General features: G+C 35.4%; 1 protein-coding gene across 1 annotated transcript in view; it reads right to left on the bottom strand.

The window, feature by feature from the left end:
* LOC130682052 (kelch-like protein 4) overlaps positions 1-14,487 on the bottom strand; it is an 86,921-nt gene extending 72,434 nt beyond the window's left edge. Inside the window, exon 1 of the mRNA XM_057496185.1 lies at positions 14,433-14,487. The gene's annotated coding sequence lies outside the window, so the exon portion shown is untranslated. The remainder of the gene's footprint in view (positions 1-14,432) is intronic.
* Between the last annotated feature and the right edge of the window lie 8,529 nt (positions 14,488-23,016).

Below are 23,016 nucleotides of genomic sequence, written 5' to 3'. Positions count from 1 at the left end.
ACTTTTAAGTTCTACTCTTAACAAATTGCAATTATACAATACAGTGTCACCAACTATAGTCTCCATGTTAAATTACATCCTTAGACCATATTTACCTTATAGCTGAAAGTTTGTACCCTTTTACGAACCTCTCCCTATTTCCCCCACACCCTAGCCTTTGTCAACCACTTTTCTACCCTCTGTCTCTATTCTTTTATTTCAAACACGATTCTCAAACTCTAGCTATTTTCAGACAATAGCATCATGTCTTACTCCACTTTATAACTGCCTTCCTCATTTAGCTATACATTATCTCCTTCTTTACCCCTTTTTTCTCTAGCTATTTTGAGAAATAATTAACAAATGACATTGTGTAAGTTAAGGTGTGCATTGTGACTTCATACATACATATATTGCAAAGTGAATCCACAATAGGGTTAGTTAACGCATCCATCACCTCACATAATTAGCATTTATTTTTGTGGTGAGATCATTTAAGATCTACTTTCATATCAACTTTCAAGCATATAACAGAATTATTAACCATAGCACTATGCTGTACATTAGATTCCCAGAAGTTAGTCACCGTATCTCTTAAAATCTGTATCCTCTGTCCAACATCTACCCATTCCTCGTCCCCCAACCTCTCCGCAGCCCCTGGTAACCACCAACTTAACAATCTACTCTTTGTTTCTCTGAGTTTGGCTTTCTTAGATTCTGCATTTGAGATCATACAGTATATGTCTTTCTCAGGCTGACTTATTCCACTTAGTTTACTGCCCTCAAGGTTCATTGACGATGTTACAAATGGCAGGCTTCCTTCTTTTTCTATGACTGAATAATATTCTATTGTGTGTGTGCATATGTGTATATATATGTATACATATACACATTTAGACAGTGTAAAAAATTATACATGTATATATATGTATCACATTATCTTTATTCGTTCATCAATGGACATTTTGGTTATGTCCATGCATTGACTAATGAGAATAATGCTGCAGTGAGCACAGGAATGTGTATCACTTTGAGATACTGATTTCATTTCCTCAACATATATATGCAGAAGAGGGATTGCTAAGTCATATAATAGCTCTATTTTTACTTTCTTGAGGAAGCTCCAAACTGATTTCCATATGAGCTGCTCCATTCTACATTCCCACAAATAGTGGGAATGCACAAGGATTCCCGTTTCTCAATATTCTGACTAACACTTCACAGCTCTTACGTTTTTTATAATAGCCATTCTAGCAGGTGTGAGGTGGTAGCTCATTGGGGTTTTGATTAGCTTTTCCCTGATGATTAGTGATACTGAACATCTTTTCATGTACCTGTTGGCTATTAGTATGTCTTTGGAAAAATGTCTATACAAGTACCCTGCTCATTTAAAAATCAGATTATTATTATTATTTTGCCATTAAGAATTATGAGTTCTTTATATATTTTGGATATTAACCTCTTATCAGGTAAATGATCTGCAAATAGTTTCTCTTATTGTGTAGACTGTCTTTTCATTTTGTTGATTGTTTACATTTGCTGTTTACTGTATTTTCGTCAATGTAAATAAAGATATTTTTCAATTGATGTACAGTTGACACACAGTATCATATTAGTTTCAGGTGTATAACATAGTGGTTCAACATGTATACACATTATGAAATGCTAACCACAATAAGTGAAGCTACTATATGTCACCACAGTTATTACAATAATATTGACTATATTCCCTATGCTGTGCTTTTCTTATGTACTATGACAATTACTTTGAAACTGTAAATTTCTATCTCTTAACCCCCTTCATCTATGTTGTCCATCCTTCCATCCCCCCATCCCTCTTCCCTATGACAGCCATCATTTTGTTCTCTGCCTTTATGAGTCTGTTTCCATTTTCTCCTTTCTTCTTTTCTTTTGTTTTTTTTTAGAATCCACATACAAGTGCAATCATATGGCATTTGTCTTTCTATGACTTCACTTTGCATAATATTTCACTTAGCATAATACATTTTAGGTCCCTCCAAGTTGTCACAAATGGGAAGATTTCATTCTTTCTTATGGCTGAGTAATATTCCATTGTATCTATAAACCACATCTTCTTTATTCACGTATCAATGCACACTTAGGTTGTTTCTTGGCTATTACAAATAACGCTGCAATAAACAGCAGGAGTGCATACATCTTTTTGAATTGGTGCTTTTCTTTTCTTCAGCTAAATACGCAGATATGTTATTACTGGATCATACAGTCTATTTTTAATTTTTAGGGAATCTTCCATAGTGATTTCCATGATGGCTGCATTAGTTTACATTCCTACCAATAGAACATGAGGATTCCCTTTTCTCCAAATCCTCATGGACACTTGCTTGTTGTCTTTCTGATACTAGCCATTGTGTCAGAAGTGAAGTAGTATCTCATTACAGTTTTGATTTGCATTTCCATGATGATTAGATATATTGAGCATGTTTTAATGTGCCTCTTGGCCATCTGGATATCTGAAAAATTTCTGTTCAGGTTTTCTGCCCATTTTTAATTCAATTATTTATTCTTTTGGCATTGAGTTGTATGAGTTGTTTATATATTTTGGATATTAACCCCTTATTTGATATAACATTCACACATATCTTCTCCCATTCAGTAGGTTGCCCTTTTGTTTTGTTGATGGTTCCTTTGCTGTGCAAAAAAAACATTTTAGTCTGATGTAGTCCCGATCATTTATTTTTGCTTCTGTAGACTTTCCTTGAGGACACAGATCCAAAAAAGTACTGCCACGACTGATGTCCAACAGTTTACTGCCCATTATTTGCTTTTAGGAATTTTATGATATCATGCCTTACATATAGGTCTTTAATCCATTTTGAGTTTATTGTTTATAGTGTAAGAAAGTGGTCCCATTTCATTTTTTTACATGAAGCTCTCCAGTTTTCCTAACCCCACTTACTGTAGAGATTATCCTTCCCCCCATTGTATATTCTTGCTTACTTTTCATTAATTAGTAATATGAATGTGGGTTTATTTCTGTGCTCCCGATTCTGTTCCATTGATCTATGTGTCCGTTTTTGTGACAGTACCATACTATTTTGATTACTATTGTTTTGTAGTATAACATCTCCAGCTTTGTGCTTTTTTCTCAAGATTGCTTTAGTTTTTCAGGGTCTTTTGTTGTTCTATACCAATTTAAATAGTATTTATTCTAGTTCTATGAAAAATACTATTGGTATTTGATAGGGACTGCACTGAATATGTAGATTGCTTTGGACAGTACAGACTTTCTAACAATATTAATTCTTCCAATCTATGAGCATGGAATATCTTTCCATTTATTTCTGTCATCTTCAATTTTATCAATGCCTTTACAGGTTTCAAGTTCAGGTCTTTTGACTCCCCTTTGGTTAAATTTATTTGTAGGTATTTCATTTGTTTTGATACCATTGTAAATGGGATTGATTTCTTAATTTCTCTTTCTGGAAGTTTGTTATTAGTGCATAGAATTTTTCAGAACCCTTTGTATTTTTGTGGTGTTGGTTGTAATTTCACTTTCATTTCAGATTTCATTTATGAACTCTTTTGTTCCTGTGAGTCTCGCTAATGATTTATCATGTCTTTATTTCACAGAAATGGCTTTCAGTTTCATTCATCTTTTTAATTTTCTTTTTTAAAATTTCTGTTTCACTTATTTCTGATTTGATCTTGAGTATTTCCTTCCCTTTACCATCTTTGAACTTGGTTTATTCTTTATCTTGTTCCTTTACGTGTAAGGTTAGATTGAATGATGTTTTTCTTATTTCTTGTTGTAGGACTGTATCATTAAAAACATCCCAGTTAAAACTGCTTCTGCAGTTTTAACTTTCATTTCTCTGATGATTAGCGATGTCCAGTTAGGATGTACAACATCCAAAAGACAAACAACAATAAATGTTGGCGAGGATTTGGAGAAAGGGGAACCATCCTACACTTCTGGTGGGAATGTGAACTAGTTCAACCATTGTGGAAAGCAGTACGGAGGTTCCCCAAAAAACTCAACATAGAAATACCATTTAACCCAGCAATTCCACTCCTAGGAATTTACCCTAAGAATGCAGGAGCCCAGTTTGAGAAAGACATATGCACCCCCATGTTTACTGCAGCATCATTTACAAGAGCTAAGATATGGAAGCAAACTAAGTGTCCATCAGTAGATGAATGGATAAAGAAGATGTGGTACATATACACAATGGAATATTATTCAGCCATAAGAAGAAAACAAATCCTACCATTTGCAACAACATGGGTGGAGCTGGAGGGTATTAAGCTCAGTGAAATAAGCAAGGCGGAGAAAGACAAGCACCAAGTGATTTCACTCATATGTGGAACATAAGAACAAAGGAAAAACTGAAGGAACAAACAGCAGCAGAATCACAGAACTCAAGAATGGACTAACAGTTACCAAAGGGAAAGGGACTGGGGAGGATGGGTAGGAAGGGAGGGAGAAGGGGGAGCAAGAAGAAAGGGGGCCTTACGATTAGCATGTATAATGTGGGGGGGCACAGGGAGGGCTGTGCAACACAGAGAAGACAAGTAGTGATTTTACAGCATCTTACTATGCTGATGGACAGTGACTAATGGGGTATGTGGGGGGACTTGGTGAAGGGGGGGGTCTACTAAACATAATGTTCCTCATGTAATTGTAGATTAATGATACCAAAAAAAATGAAATTACCTATTGTCGAATCTGATCAAGAACAAGAAAGATAAAACCACAAATAAGCAACATTAAGAAGAAAACAGTGTCCAAATTTAGAAAGGTTAAATTATTAAAGACTGTTGTATACATCTTCATGCAATATAAATTTAAATAGATATATGAATATAGTAATGGAGATATAGGCCATAGATAATGGTGTAAAAATGTCTGGAAGGCTATACAGCAAAATGTTAACAGGGATTACATAACAGAGGGGAAAGGGAGTTAGAAGGGATGAAAAGGAACCTCTGTGCCTCTGTAGCACTGGCAGAAAACCACACAAACATGTACTCATGTATTACGTATACACACTGATTTTATTAAAATCATGAAGAAAAATGATATGTTGCTTTGGAGACAATAATTGTCAGGTGTTGTTGGTACATAGGTTACTTAGGCAAAACCAAAGAAACTGCTCACACAAGAAAACAAAACAAACACAATTAGTTTTGGTTTCCAGTCCAGTGTAGAAAATGCTTAGGCTAAAGCTGTCACTTCCATTCCCATAAAAAACAAGCAGAGAAACCTGAAAATCAACACCTCTTCTTAGATCCATCATGGAATTGATGTCACAGGGAAAATCATGGCCTCCAAAACTGGAATGCCAGAGAGGTCAATACAGAGAATCACAACTCACAGGAGCAGAACCTGAGGAGCACAAACATCCACGAGAACTAGTACCAAGGCAGGAAAATATAAGCTGTAACTGAGACAGTGTTGGGGCCTTAGTGTGGCCAAGTCTGAGTTAAAACCTGAAGAGGATCCCACGAGTTTGTTAGTTTATCTCGAGGAGTCCTACCAGGTTCTCATAGTGAAGATCAGAGAAAAATCCTCTCCTGCTTCCTTAAGAGACAGGGAAAGTGTACCACTTTTGAAACACACCCAGAGCATTCTGTTCTTAACAAAGCCTGTCCTCAAGGGAAACTATTTTATAAACGCCTAATCTGCTGGGGTTTTACAGAGCCAAACCAATCCAAAGGAGGGAAATACTTGACTCCACAGCATTCCAGCCTTTAGTATGGGAGAAGGGAAATACTCAATTCCAGCCCCGCCTAGCGTTCCCATCTCACCTAAGGGGGGCATTAGTGACTAAGAAGCACCTAGAAGGTCACAGCTCAGGGGCGCCAGTTCACTGAAAAACTGATACCTACTCGTAGGATAATAAAATGCTTCCTCCATTTTCCTCCTCCTTTCCCCATATCTTACCACATCAGCAAGGCTCCTGTATGATAACATAAGAATACAGTTGAAAGAACTGCATGTTTCAGACATTATTTAAAAAGAACTCTTTTGAGAAACTCGACAATAAGAGAAACAAAAACAAGAACATTCGAGGAAGTTTTAGTCTCTGAAACCTACTGCTACAGCAAACAGTGCAAAGATTCTAACTTCTAGCCAGATAAACATAAAACCTCACACTAAGTGGTTTTTTACCCAAGTTATTTTTACCCAGTATACCATGCCCAGCTTTCAACAAAAAATTTCAAGATATACTAAAAGACAAAAAAATCACAGTTTGAAGAGATATAGCAAACATGAGATCCATATTCAAATATGGCTCACGGATTCAGACCAGGGTTTTAAAACAACTATGATTAATATGTTAAAGGCTCTAAAGTAAAAAGTGGAGACAAGTCAGGAAACAGATAGGTAATGCAAGAAGAAGGACCGAAGCTCTGAGAAATAATCAAGAGGAAATTCCAGAAATCAAAAGCACTGTAACAGATGAAGAATGCCTCTGATGACTGATCAATAGACTAGACCACAGACAAGGAAAGAACCCATGAGCCTGAATAAACTTAAATAAAAACTTCCAAAACTGAAATGCAAAGAGAAGAGAAGAACAACAAAGACAGAACAGAATCTCAAAAGACAATTGGAAAAGTTGTAAAGTGGGCATAGTGGGAATGCCTGAAATAGGTGAATGAATGAAAGGAAGGAAGGGAGGAAAGAAGTAAGGAAAAGGGAAAGAGAGAAGGGAAGAGGAAGGAAGGGCAAGCAGACAAAAACACTTGAGGCAATAATCCTACAAGTTTCCAAAATTAAAAATATATATCTAACCACAGATCCAGTAAGCTCCTAAAACGCCAGGCAGGATAAATACCAAAAATATCAGCATCCAGGCATATTATATTCAAACTGGAGAAAATAAAAGACAAAGGGAAAATCCTTAAGGAAGCCAGGGTTGGGGGAAAGCCTTACTTACAGAGAAGCAAGGATAAGAATTACAATGGAGTTATCTTCAGAAACTGTGCAATCAAGAAAAAAGTGGAAAGTGTTGGGAAAAAAAAAGAAAAAACACCATCCACCTAGAATATTGTATCCACAAAAATTTTCCTTCACAATAAAATGGAAATAGACTTTTTCAGGCAAAAACAAAAGAGAGAATTTGTCACCAGTGGACCTGCCTTCCATATAATGTTAAAATAAATTATTCAGGAAGAAGGAAAATAGTATAGGTTAGAAACTCAAATATATAAAGAAATGAAGAGCATTCAAAAATAATAAAGTAAAATAAAATACTTACCTTCCTTGTACTTAATTACTCTAACAGATAGCAGTTTGCTCAAAATAAACACAGCAAAAAACTGTTTAGTAATTAAAGTTTGTGGATACACAAAACGAATGACAGAAATGGCACAAAGGACTGGTGGGAGGAATTAAGAATACTTTCTATAAAGTACTTGCACTAACCAAGAAGTGTACTGTATTTGAAAAAGGACTTTGGTTAGCTGTCAATGTATATTGCAAACTCAAGGGCAGCCTTGAGGTGTAACTAAAAAATGTAAAAAAGGAAAAAAGGAGAGATAACTGGCATGCTGACTAGAGAGAAAATGGGGTGACGTAAAATGCTCAATTAAAAGCAAAGAAGGCAGGAAAAGAGTGAAAAACCAAAAAAGAGAAGAAGAACAAGAACAATGAATAGAAAACAATAAAAAAATGGTGGATAGTAATCCAACTCTCAGGAATCACTTTAAATGTCAGTGGTCTAAAAACATCAAAAGATAAGAGACTGTCAGAATGGATCAAAAAACAAGACCCAACTCTATTTTGTTTATAAGAAACCCACTTTAAATGTAAAAACATATGGCTTAAAAGTAAAGGGAAGAGATATGCTAACACTAATCAAAAGAAAGTTGCTTATATTAATTTCAGACAGCAGACTTCAGAACAAGGAAAATTATCAGGGCTAAAGAGGGGCATTGCATAATTATAAGGGAGTCAATTCACTAATAGGCTATAACAAACCTTGATGCCAATGTGTCTAACAACAGATCATCAAAATTCATGAGGCAAAACCTCACAGAACTGCAATGAAAAAACAGATGAATCCACTATTATAGCTTAAGACTTCTACCCTCCTATATTAATGATTGACAGCTCCAATAGGCAGAAAATCAGTAAAGACAGTTGAACAACTCCATCAATCAACTGGATCTAATTAACACATATAGACTTTCAACTAGCAATAGCAGATACATTCTGTTCACAAGCTCACATGGAATGTCACCAAAATAGATCACAATCTGAGCCATAAAATACACCCGAACAAACTGAAGAGAATAGAAATCATAGAATGTATCCTCTTAAACCACAGTGGAAATAAACTAGAAATCAATAAAAGAATGGTAGCTTGAAAAGCCCTAAAATATACTGAAGTTAAACAACACCATTCTAAATACCACATGGGTCAAAGAAGAAGTCTCAAGGGAAGTTTAAAAAAATTTTTAACTAAATCAACTAAAAACATAACTTACCAAAATTTGTTGCATGCAGTGAAAGCAGTGCTTAGACAGAATCTCGAGCATTAAATGTATATATTAGAAAGGGTGAAAGACCTAAAATCAATAACCTAAGTTTCCACTTCAGGAAACTAGAAAAGAAGCATATGTTAAATAAAAAATAAGCAGCACAAAAGGAAAAATTAGTAAAAATTGGAGAAGACAACAATGAACTTGAAGTGGGAATTCAATAAAGAAAATCAATAAAACCAAAAGCCTGTTCTTAAGAAGACCAATAAAACTGATAAACCTCTAGCCAGGTTAAATAAGAAGAAAGGAGAGAACACATAAATTACTAATGTAAGAAATGAAAGAAGGGCCATCAATAATGATTCTATGGACATTAAAAAGATAATAAAAGAATATTATTAGCACTTATTGGTCATAAAATACGAATTTGACGACTTACATGAAATGACCATTTCTTTGGAAAACGTAATGTGCTGAAACAAACTCATTCAAGGAGAAATAGATACCTGAATAAGTCTATATGTGTCAAAGAAACTGAATGAAAAATGAGTAAACTTTCAAAACAGAAAGGAACAGAACAAGGTGAGGTCACTGGTGAATTCTTCCAAATATTTTTTTAAAAGGAAATTATACCACTTTTCTGCAATCTCTTCCAGAAAATAGAAACAAAGGGAATGCTTTCTTATTTATTTTATGAGGCCAGTATTGCCCTAATATTAAAACCAGATAGATCCATTACAAGAAAGGAAAACTATAAATTAGTATCTCTCATGAACATAGACGTTAAAATCCTTCATGAAACACTACCAAACTGAGTCCAACAATGTATAAAAAGAAATGCACACTACGATCAAGTATGATTTATTCCACATAGGCAAATAAATAATGCAGTCCATCATGACCTGAAGAAGAAAACCATATGATCACAGCTTATCAATAGATGCCTAAAGAGCATTTGACAAAACCTAACACCATTCATTCTGGTAAAAAGAAACTCATCAGAATAAGAATGGGGGAGCATCTTCAACCTGATAAAGAATGTCTACAAGCATAGCCTACATTATTCTTAAGCAAAGCATAACAGCGTACATTATTCTTAATGATGAGAAACTAGGTCTTGTTCCCCTATATTGGGAATAAGGCAAGGAAGAACCACCTCACCACTTCTAGTCCATATTAAATTGAAAATCCTAGCTAGTGCAATAAGACAAGGAAACAGAGGGTATATGTATTGGGAAAAGAGAAATAGAACTGTCTTTTTTCATAGATGACATGTTTGTCTATGCAGAAAAATCCCAAAATATCGACAAAAACATCTCCTGGAACTAGTAAGTGATTACAGCAAGGCTGCAGGATCACAAGGTTAACATACAGAAGTCAATTGCTTTATCATAAGCAAACAATGAGCAATTTGAGTTTAAAATACAGTACTATCGCCATTAGCACCAAAGTACTCAGAAGTACACAGGTATAAATCTAACAAAGTATATACAAGATCTGTATGATGAAGATGACTACATTCTGATGAAGGACATCAAAGAATATCTAAATAAATAGACAGATTCCATATTCCATATAGATAGGAAGACTCAACATTGCAAAGCTATCAGCTCTTCCCAACTTCCTCTATAAATTCAGTGTAACCCCAAGCAAAATCCCAACAAATTGTTTAATGTCTATTGATAAACTAATTCTAAGGTTTATATGAAAAGTGAAAGATCCAAAATACCCAATACAATATGGAAGAAAAACAAATTCACTGGACTGCCTCTAAATTGACTTGAATTCTTACTAGATGTAAAGCTACAGTAATCAAGACTTTGTGGTACTGACGATGGGAACTTTCAATTTTTCTGTAAACCTAAAATCGCTCTGAAAATACTCTATTAATTAGAAAAACACAAACCTCTTCATCATAAATGGACCAATAGTTGCTACTTTTGACGAAAGACTAGTCCAGTGAGGCCATACATTAATTATATTATCCTGACAGAATAACATAACTTTGATGATACCATAAAATAAGCATTAATGTAGTAAGAGATTAATTTATGGACTACCTACATGACTATTAAATTCCATGAGTAATGAATAGCTGAACCACTCTTGAGTGTTGCTTTGGATCAAGTCAGAGGGAATGTGAAGGCCAGCACATACCTGAATACCAGCTTAAAGCCCGCAGGCCTTGTAACCTGACCCTCTTCACCTCAAAACACCTAGGTGTCCATGTGTCTTATTCTAACCTGCTCCCCCTTTAAGATACAGGAAGAATATTAAAAGGCAAGCTCGTTATAAATATGCTTACAGAGTGTGATCCCCTGCTCAGCAGGCTTCAAACAAGTAGTAGATCAAATGCCAGGTAAGCTCTCAGATGGTATATAAATTAGACTCTTTAAATATAAAGTCGTGAGCCTCAGAGTAATTAGTGTCATCGTTGTCCTGGTCTTAAGTTCTTGGTCTCTGCCATGTTTGAATAAAGTGAGCACTGAAGTTCACCCAAGGTATAAGGCAGTTGATTTCCCAGGCATTGTAGTGGCTACCCTTTGGTAACTGAAAGAATCCTTAGCAAACATGGCAGAGTGCCGCCTATCTGCAATATTGGTAGAAACCGCACCTGGAAAGAGTGAAGCAGTGTCATAGGGCACAGGACAAATCACCTTTAATTTTATGCCCATTAACTATACTTTTATATATCCTTCCTTATAACTATTACATTAATATCTGATCCAGTATCCAATTAAGTTACTATAAACCCTGAAAGAGTCATCCGAGGATGTTTTCTGTGGCAGTGGCACGTAGGGTGGGCATGGCTCTCCTTCGGGAGATTAACCTTAAAGGATATGGATGAAAACTAACACCAGATTCACATAATAAACCATTAATAGACATATCAAATGATCTATAAAACTTTTATAGTGTGAATCTGTATAACCTAGTTTGAAGGAAAAATTCTCATCAACTAATACACTCCGAAGCACCAATTAAGATAAAATTGTCCTAAATCATTTAGCACTCTTTTTAGCAAGAAGTAATCTGTCTTTTCTTGCACTTTAATATTTTCAATTGATATGTATTCTCTTTCAAATTTTATTTCGGTAGAGTTAAAATTATCAATTAAAAATTATTTATACAAATAGCTCCCGCATCAATTAACTATTTATATTCATACTTTCTAAACCAATTCCACTCTGCCTTTCCTGAGGCAAAGCAAGCAGATTCACATACTGTTGTAAGGGTACCAATGCACCATGATTTTACACAGAGTGAAAACACTTATGTCTTGCTCCTAATAGCTTGTTGATTCAATAATATTTTATTCTGAAATACCAGTTAAGTATGAATGAGTACATCTATTTATAGTCCAGCACGAAGGGTCTACCAGGTTAGCTTATTCCTAGTTTATTCTAAGTTACTGGACTCATTCCATCAAAAACCCTTTGGGTTTCAGTAGCTATTTCTCTAAAAATGAATTACTCTGGGTAGCTACTATTTCTTAATTATTATACATAGAATTTGTTCATGCAGATGTTGTATTGCCTGATAACATTTAACAATAAAAACAACAGTTTTCTCCAATATGGTGATTTAGGACCTATCAGAGACTTTTTTAAAATTATGATTTGGGAATCCTCTAGCCCACCCAACATAAGACCACTTTAAGTATTGATTGAGCCCAGTGTGCTTTTTGTGGTCTGAATTGCCTAATTTGTATATTTTTCCTCAAGACTTTGTTGTTTGGGGTGTATATTTGCTTTTCTTTTAAATGGCCACACAAAATAAAGTGCTTATTCGTTTGGAAATTAATTAGAGACAGCATCTGAGTAGATAAGTAACATCTGCAAATGGGTAAACCATATTAATATCAAGGAAGACAACCAATGGGCAAATTAGAATAAAATCCCCAAAATTACTCAGAAATAGGATATATTTGAATTTCTTGACAGATGTATACAAAAAGTTAACAATCGACACCTGTGGAGAGAATGACTGGGAATATCCATTTAACTATTTAAAAATAAGAAACGTGGAGTATTTTGATATTTTGAAATGTAAATTCCCATCAATTTATTCTAATTGCAATGGAAAACCACTTGTAGGCAAGGTGGTAACATGGTCCGATTAAAAGATCTCTCTACTGTTTGGACAATGGATCAGCGGAGGTCAGGAGAGGAAGCACAGAAGCAGGGAGACCATATAAAAGACCACTGGGACAATCCAGGCTAGAGATGATAGTGGCTTGGACTATGTTGGTGGCAGCAGAGATGAGAAGAAGAGGCCAGAGTAAAGATAGATGTTTCAGAGGTAAAACCCACAGAATTGGTGATGAATTTGTTATGGGCAATAAAGAACCAAGGGAATCAAGGAAGCCTTCTAGATTTCTGTCTTGATCAACACAGTGGGTGGTATGCCCATGTACTGTAATGAGAAAGAAGTTCAGGGATTGGGGAAACAGCTATTATGGCAGCACGAGTGGCGGAATACTGCAGATGCCCGTCACGCTACCATAACAGATGAACTTGGGTGATTAATTTGGCCAGAAGTTATGGTCAAAATGTTCATAAACAGTCAGGGCTCAGTTTTAAAAATTAAGAAGATTCCCTTAACCAGTTTCATCAATGCAATACCAGTAATAAATAGTAACACATTTCCTTTTGTTTTTGTTTTAGATTTTTAAAATCAACATTTGGTTTTCTTCTTTGACTAGGTCAGTGGTTTTGATGTTCTGCAGTTACATAAACATATATTTTTCTTGTTTATTTGTGCTTACACTTACCTTAGAAACTAAGTTTCAGTAGGTGGGTAAATCGAATATTTTTCAAAAGTTCACACTCTCTTTAATTTACTAATCTGCAAGTCTGACTATAATCCATGAAGTCTCGCATGATTTAAACCTGGACACTTATGGAGAGTCATGATAACTAAGATATGCTCATGTCCTTCCTACAAAAGTCCCAGATTTACACAGCCAACAATGGAAGTCACATATTTCCAGGGAAAGGTCAACATCTTTGGCATTTCCTGCCTGCTATGGTTTGACAGATATTCACTTTGGTTTTTGGTTTAAACAAAGTTTAAAACAAGGACTCTTTTGAAAAACTGGTTTACCTCAGGGAAGTGGCAAGGTGAGTTTTCTTAAGCATGCTTTATTTATTCACCATTTTGACCACTGCACTTTTTCTCATTCTGTAGATGTTTTTAAACTCCTATTACTTTGTCCATCTCAATGAGCTTTAACACAAGTTATGCTCAGCATGGTGTAATGGGAAGCAAGGGCCTTGGACACAGCAGAACTGGTTCCCTATCAGGTACACATGTCATCTCCACTATAAAGATGGGAAACTGAAGGACAAAGAAGTTAAGTAAGTTTTCCAAAGTAACACTATGTGTAATGTAGAGCCAGGATTTCAAGCAGGATTTTCGGCATTTCAAAGTCTGACTTTGGAGTCCATGGTATTTACAGCTATACCCTGCTGCCTCGAATTGACTGTCAACAATTATTTGTGGTAGGCCCTGAAGTAGAGAGCCCTTGCCCAGTCACATAACATCCCAGAACACAAAATCATGACTTGATCCCACGCTCAAAGAAAGCATGACCTCTGGTCTCATTTTACCATATTAATCTGCTTCCCATGGAAGTGGAAACACATATATGCAACATACAATTCTTTAAACCTTTCAGAGTAAAGAAGAGGTTACATTAAATAGTCTAACCATTAGATTGTAATGGAGAGACTTAGATACTTACAGGTGAACAACTTGGCTGACTTAACTGCTCTTCTGAAATGGCCTGAATCAACAACACCAAAGTTAACCGTTCGAGCAATAGCAATATTCAAGGTCAGGCTGCCATGATGGGGCCAGGAACACAGATATCAAGGTGATAATGGATAGAGTCGAGAGGGATCCGAGATGGCAAACAGGAAATAAAGTCTGGATATAAACCTCTAGATGGGAATAGTGCTCTTAAAGGATTCACATACCCGAATTTAGCTGAGTTTTCCACTTCTTCCAGGAACTTAGGTTTCTTTCGTCCTGATTTCTAACAGAGAGAAAAATGACAGCTGAATAACCATCTTTACCTTTATCCTAGCACCGTTTACACACACACACACACACACACACACACACACACACACACACACACACCACCTTTTATAAATGTTAAAGATGTATATAACTCTGAAAAAATTCACAACCACTTCAAAAAACTTTCTAAGAGTCTCAGTGGTTATTTTCATACCTGTGTTTTGAACACTTTTAAAGTCTTTGAGACTTTTTTCACTTAATCTGAGTATTTTTTTACCTTGCCTCATTCATCATGCTAAGATGTAAGCTTCTGATGAACTCAAATACAAATGCCATAATATGCCAAAATGGAAGACAGGGAAACAAGGAAAGAAAAACATAGTTTCCACAAGCCTCACATGATTTGGTGCACATAGGTCAATAAGAAATAACTGAATCTTGAAATTTTCCATGTAAATGCTGAGAAATGTGTGCATTGGGAAAACATTTTAATGTCTAAAAATGTTAATTACTACGACTTACATACCTTACCTACCAGTCTTCAGTGTGGTAATATTACTATTAACTGTTTTTGTAATTCATCTTACAGGTCTTCCTTTTTCTTGATTCTAAACTATATTATAATGCTAAATTTTTGAATTTTAAAAACACTAAATTCTAACCTAATAGTAAAATATAATTCTCCCAATTTCTCGTTTTCTCTACGTGTGTGTGTGTGTGTGTGTGCGCAGTGCATGCGAGTGTTTTCACGAGTTCCTAAATATTGATTTCCATTTTGAATGAAAATTTTTAAGTATTTACAAACATTCATGGAAATACATGGTTTCCCCTTGTTGCAGAGAGTCATTGTCTTGAAAAAGAATGCAGCTTTGGTTGTGAATGGAATTTTTGAAGTCTTGGAGTTGGTGTCCAATTGCTACCTACACTATCCAGGTATTGTCATACTGTCAGGAAGTGAAGATGAGCTTCTTTCACACTTCCATTTGTTGGAAACAGGAAAGGCAAACCATAGTAACAAGTACAAAAAATGACCTACACAAAATAGAGCATTGAAAATATATAGAAATCGCAGAGGAGAGAGACTATGTTTCTTATCTGTTTTTGTCAGGAATGTGTGTAAATTGAGCTGTCAGCTGTACCTTTCTGACAAGGTGACCGACCGCTCACTGCCCAAATCTATGGGATTATAGTTAGTAAATTCCACAGAAATTTTTATCTTGATATGGAAAACATTTCCCTCATGAAAATATATTGTTAATTCCCTTCAATGTGGTTGCACTGTCCAAAACTACAAGAGGCACAATTTGATATTTTTACATCCTCTTGGATTAAGGTTTTATTTTTTATATATATGTAATCTGCAAATGAGAATCAAGAAATCTGCACAACCCCCTGTTATGTCCACTCCCTTCAAAGTGGATTATGAGTACATTAGTTTGAGAAAAGAGAAAGTAATAAAAAATTATTTAGGCATATGATGCTACAAACCACAAACTATTTCTAGACTTCTAAGCAGGGATTGTTAGCAAGAAGTTTCACTGATAATCTTGTAAGTTATGCTTCTCAGAGTACTTTCAGGAACAGCTATTACGTGTGAGGCTTTGAGCAATTTACTTTTCAGAATTTCAGTTTTCCCTTTTATAAAGTGGAGTAAATGACAGAGTTTGTATGAGGTGCAAATGAGAAAATAGATATGAAAACATTTGGTAACTCCAGTGCCCCAAATACAATGGCCTAAGCCCTTCCATTGGTAGGAAGAATTACCACAGAATGCGTAACATATAGGTCGTGGCTAAAATGGAAAAAGAAACCAAGGGTCATTGACCCACATGCCCTGTTTCAATTTTAATTAAGAATGAACTTAAAATTAGAATCTGTTTGCTGTAATTGTTGCTCTTTTATCAGATGATTGGTATACAGGACTATGCCTATCAGGTAGTATTTTACACATCTGAAGAAGGTAAGACAGGATGCTTGAAAGATGTAGAAACAGGCTCAGAAGTCATAAACAGGTCAAAGTTATTGCCAGAGCTATGACTACAATAGTTACATATATTTTATGGCACTAAATGTCTTATAAAACACTAAGATACAATTTGTATTACAGAGGTTCTGTATACCCTTATGACAATTTAAACTTTGTTTCCTTATTCACCTACAAATATTTATTTCCGGGCCCTGAATATACAGCAGTGAATAAGATATATCAGGTCCTGCTCTCACAGAGCTGCCTCTTAAGTCCTAAAAGGCCCGAAATGCCTAAAGTCAAGTCAACAGGTTCCCTGTCATCCTATCATCCCATCCCCCAAGATAACTATTGTCAATAACTTGACACCTCTGCTTTCATACCTTTTCTTTTCCTTATACAAGCATATACGTGTAGATATTTGATTCTGTTTTATACAAATGTGTGATCATACTATATATGTTATTAACACTGGGTTTATTCCCTTCTTAACAAAACGTTGAGGACATTCTTTCAAGTACTTACATATAAATTTACCATATCCTTTTCAGTAGCTTGCTCATATTCCATTGCCACGATACCATATTATTGCCTCATTTCCCTACTGATAGATCTCAAAGGCACTTCAAGTTTTACTATTGCAAGTACATTGAAATAAATACCTTAGTCAAGTCTCCTTCATAGAGAGAATGTATTTGTTCAGGTAAACTCTCCGGAAGGAGACTCAAAGGGGATGTGAGTTTATAGTTTCAGAAACACTGCTGGATTATTTCCCCAAAATGTTAGGTAATATATGTCCTAGTAACATTGATACCAATAATTATAACAATACAAGAATCACAATAGTTAACATTTACTTAAGACTTATCATGCCAGAAACTATGGCACACAGTTTGCATAATCAATTACAAAATAGTTCTTCAATGTGGAAACATTATCATCTTCATATTTATAAATGAAGAAATAGAATCAGAAATGTTTAACCAGCCTAAGATCACACAACTAGCTATTATGTAAACTCATGTAATTTTGCTCGAGTCCGTCTTCTTTCACCAGTTATTTGACATTTTTTATCAATATGATGGAGAAAAAAGTTATTTTACTGGTGTTTTAATTTTCCTGTTTATTATTAGAGGAGTTTAGCATCCTTGGTGTTTTTTATCTTCATTCCCTCTACTATGAACTGCTTGTTTATATTTCCACCCATTTGACATACGATTGGTTGTTTTATCGATAATAATTTGTAGGTGCCTTTTGAATATTTATTATGATAAATATTTACAATGAAAACACTTTGTTTTGTGTTGCAGTCAATTTCTCAAATTCACTTTTTTTTTACTTCAATGATGCTCCTTTTTGCCATATAGATACGTTTTTTAAATAAAATTTTTTTCATTTATGACTTTTGGAATTCTTGTCTTCCCCAAGACAGTCTCCTCTATCTAAAGAGTATGTAAATATTATTCTACATGTCCCTATAATATTTGATTTGATTTTTAAAGTTGTCTTTAATTCACTGCCAATTAGTGCACAAATGGTGTGAGGTTAGGTTCTACTTTTATTTTCTTAAATAATTAGCTGGTTATTCCCAAACAATTGTTTCAATTTACAACCATTTTCTATATGCTCTTTTAATAAATATGTAACTCTCTTCTCTCCTTTTCACCTGTGCTTTGAGATTCTGATATGGCATTGCCCATCCACTCCCACCCTCCCTGGGTCTGGTTGAATATTACTCTTGTAATATAAATAAAGATAACACTATAATGCTTGTAATTTCAAGTGCCATAGACAATGGGGGAGGAAAATGATATTTTAGGTCCAGAGACCACAGTACCTCTTCTTCATCTGTAAGGGAAGAGCTTTCTCTTCGTCGTTTTCTCAAACCTTTAACCTTGCGATTGGTTGAGTTCATTTGGAAGCTCATTCTAATGATACTCCAATGCCAACAGAAGAATATTAAAAATCTGCCTCAAGAAACATAAGAACTGTAAGATATCTTTATTCCACAAATCTCTCTCCTAAAATTTCAAAAGATATCTGTTATAGAAACTAAAAATTACATGTGTGCTAAGTAGACAGACTTGATAAAAAGGACACACTGTAATAGAAGAGGAAGTATTTCACCTTTGTTGGTAAGTTTCTCGCACTGTGTAGTCAAAAACAGTGACGAAAATTTTCTTCACACTATGGCATCTGCAAGTCAACTACATTTGTTTGAAATTCTACTCTCGAGGACTTCTCTTTATCAACCACAAAATGTAGCAATTATTGGCACTTCTGTTTCTTATGGTATAGAGTATAATGCCTCAGGAAAAATATGAAAGTTATTACAAACAGCCCGTGGTCTAAAAAGAAACACCTTATCTATACAGATTTTAAAGAGAGAACCAAACAAACACCTCACAAGAAAGTTATAGAGGCCTACTTACAACTGCATTAGAGAATTTTAGCTATAAGTATTTTAACTGATTTTAAGGAAACCTTTAGACAAACTAAACAATTATGAACTTTATAATTTGACTCATCCATATGTTTCATCTTATACAAACTGAGTTGTAAAATTGATTTAATTTTCTACATTTAGGGGAACAATAAAGGCAATCATTCACCCACCAATGCCACTTACAGCCACATGTTTAAACATATTTTTAAGAATATTATCTTGGCCCAGGAGTTTTTGGTATAGCAATATCATCACATATATAAAGACATTCAGGGTAGAGCAAAGTGATTTTCTTCCCAATCTCATTTTTTCATGCTGGAATTATTACAGGCATTTTAAAAGCTAACTTTAGAGGACATTTTGTGAAATTCGTACGATCAGTATTTTTCTGAGGGAGTTTTTCTAAGATACCGTAGCAAAACAAAAGGTAATAAAAGGAAACAAAGACGCAAAAGTCCAGTCACACATTCATGACATTTATTTTTCTCTCTGAGGAGTATAGCTAAACTTTAATTATGTATTTCTAGGTTGATACAGACAGCTTTTCGGCATCTAGGAGTTTTAATTTTATCTGTAATGAATTCTCCATCTTCTAGGTTTAGTTTCAGGAAAATTCTCCTCAGACATTGGTGTCTGTCTTGACCTGGTGTACTTTATGTGAATTTTTAAAAATTTGATCCCGAAATTCCTCCGTAGGCCGCAAATGTCACAAAAAGGTTTTGCGTGTATTACTTTATCCCTCTATAAAAAGCTTTACGCCCATGAATCTCCTCAGACTGTGGACCAGCACCTTCCTTTCGTCGACTTACTAGGACTTAAACTAAGCAAGTGGTAAAAAATCTGCTCATGTCTTTACTAAGTATCAGTTCATTCACCTGGTATCATCAACTATTGCCAAGAGAGGAAGGATTTTTATCTTAGTTAAACCAATAAATTACAATATTTTTACTTTCCCACTTACCAGTGACAGAGCTGCCTTCCGACCGTTAGGAGCCTGCTAGAAACGCCCCTTAAGCTCATTTCCGGTCCTAGGCTACTCTCATTGGTCAATAAAATGTGATTGGCATACGCTAGGCGCCCATCTATAAAAAGCTAGACGCACATCTATAAAAATCACTACAAAAAGCTTTATGCCCATCAATCTCCTCAGAAACTTAAGTGTGGATTGGCACTTTCCTTTTGTCGACCTACTAGGACTTAAACTAAGCAAGCGGTAAAAAATCTGCTCAAGTCTTTACTAAGTATCAGTTCATTCACCTGGTATCATCAACTATTTATTGCCAAGAGAGGAAGGATTTTTATCTTAGTTAAACCAATAAATTACAATATTTTTACTTTCCCTCTTACCAGTGACAGAGCTGCCTTTCGACCGTTAGGAGCCTGCTAGAAATGCCCCTTAAGCTCGTTTCCGGTCCTAGGCTATTCTCATTGGTCAATAAAATGTGATAAGCTAGGCGCCCATCTATAAAAATCTAGATGCACGTCTATAAAAATCACTACAAAAAGCTTTATGTCCATCAATCAACTCAGAAACAAGTGTGGATCGGCACTTTCCTTTCGTCGACCTACTAGGACTTAAACTAAGCAAGCGGTAAAAAATCTGCTCAAGTCTTTATTAAGTATCAGTTCATTCACCTGGTATCATCAACTATTGCCAAGAGACGAAGCATTTTTATCTTAGTTAAACCAATAAATTACGATATTTTTACTTTCCCACTTACCAGTGACAGAGCTGCCTTTCAGCCGTTAGGAGCCTGCTAGAAACGCCCCTTAAGCTCGTTTCCGGTCCTAGGCCATTCTCATTGGTCAATAAAATGTGATTGGCATAAGCTAGGCGCCCATCTATAAAAAGCTAGATGCACGTCTACAAAAATCACTACAAAAAGCTTTATGCCCATCAATCAACTCAGAAACTTAAGTGTGGATCAGCACTTTCCTTTCGTCGACCAACTAGGACTTAAACTAAGCAAGCGGTAAAAAATCTGCTCAAGTCTTTATTAAGTATCAGTTCATTCACCTGGTATCATCAACTATTGCCAAGAGAGGAAGGATTTTTATCTTAGTTAAAACAATAAATTACAATATTTTTACATTCCCTCTTACCAGTGACAGAGCTGCCTTTCAGCCGTTAGGAGCCTGCTAGAAACGCCCCTTAAGCTCGTTTCCGGTCCTAGGCTATTCTCATTGGTCAGTGAAATGTGATTGGCATAAGCTAGACGCCCATCTATACAAAGCCCTATAAAAAGCTTAACGCCCATCAATCTCCTCAGAAACTTGACTGTGGTTCGGCACTTTGCTTTAGTCGACTTACTAGGACTTAAACTAAGCAATTGGTAAAAAATCTGCTCAAGTCTTTATTAAGTATCAGTTCACCCACTATCATCAACTATGGCCAAGAGCAGAAGGATTTTAATCTTAATTAAACCAATAAATTATAATATTTTTACTTTCCCTCTTACCAGTGACAGAGCCGCTTTTCCGCCGTTATGAGCCTGCTAGAAACGCCCCTTCAACTTGTATCCAGTCCTAGGCTATTCTCACTGGTCAATAAAATGATTGGCATAAGCCAGACCCAGTTATGGCCAAGTCTGGGTTAACAACTTCCCAGTCCGGAAAATTCATTACCTCACTAATTGCAGATAGGGTGACTACAGAAATACTGGACAAGAGATTAAATTTGTACTTTAAACAGTGGATAACTCTTTAGTCATAAGCACATCTCATGAAATATTTTAGGTATGTTAGTTAAAAATATTATGCATTGTTTTTCTGAGATTCAAATTTACTTACCACGTATTGTTATTCACTCTATGAGGTAATGCTGTTTGCACAGAATATGTCTTTATGAAAATCTACACTTCATTTTACAATTTCCTAATGCTTCATTAATGAGTATATATAATCGCAGCCTATATAATGCAGGAAGAGGGACGTTACTCTCTCTTGGTGTGGGTTTACCTACTGTCATAATGATCCTTCCCGCTACCTCCTGGTCAACCTGGCAATTACTTTCATCACAAACAAGAATGAAAAAGCACAGACAGATAAAGGGTGAAGAAGCTCTAAACGTTGTATTCAAATCACCTTCACTAAGCATAGAATATAGCATATTAATATCTCTGAAGATGTTTTAAATGCATTGAGGGATTTTTCTTTTCATTTCTAATAACAAACACCTTAAGGAGGGTAAAAGAGACGCAGACAAAGCCCCATATTTTGAGGGGAAAGGATCCTAAGGCCAAATTACACGACAAAATCCACCCAGGGTCTAGCAAATAGTACACACAAATAAAACTCAAGTTTTATTTCAATTATAGTAAATATAAAAGAGAACTCTTCCATTTGTATATCTCTTTTAAAATAATTTATCAACCTGACCTATTTACTGTAATTGCTTTTATATAGAAACATTTCAGTGACAGATTTGTGGCCACATATATGTGACCTTAAAATAAAGCAGTGGAGGGTGCAAAGGCAAATGAGTCAGTTTTACAGATTCAGGAAGCTACGGATTAGGTTAATCTAACCTAGGTCATAACACTAATAGACTGAAGGCTGAGGCAGAAGGACAAACCAGGTGCTCTTTTTAGTACAGTATTTTTATCTTGAAAACTAACAGGTGTGCCTAATTTGGCTCACTGTAGCCATTACTAAGTAGCATTTCCAAAGACTGGCTTGGGGAGTTCTCCTCACCCCACCAGCCTTCCATAGTTGTTCCAAATAAATAATCTCTATAGAAATAGTTTGCCCTCCAAATGAAGTTTGAAGAAAACTTCCTTAGTCCCCTTCCTGTCAGAGTGTTTCCGACCTACTTAAGCACATCCTACATAGAAATTCCTTCACAGTCCATTATCTTACTTAGATATTCTGTTTTTTCTTCTTCCGAAATATTACCCAGATATATGTCAAAATTACAGTTAGTCACAATTCTGTAATAAATTCTGAACTTGAAGGAACTGTACACAGAGATCTTGAAAACACACTGTGATTAATATAAAATCCAGATGCCAACTTCATGCTCATTTTAACATTTTGGAATTTGGAATGTGTTGGGATGGAGAAGATGACAAGTGAACACCACATAGTCAGAATTTCAAAATGAAAGGAGGATCCACAGAGGACCAGT

Source organism: Manis pentadactyla, chromosome X (assembly GCF_030020395.1).
Source record: "Manis pentadactyla isolate mManPen7 chromosome X, mManPen7.hap1, whole genome shotgun sequence".
NCBI lineage: Eukaryota > Metazoa > Chordata > Mammalia > Pholidota > Manidae > Manis > Manis pentadactyla.
This window is presented reverse-complemented; position numbering and strand designations above follow the sequence as displayed.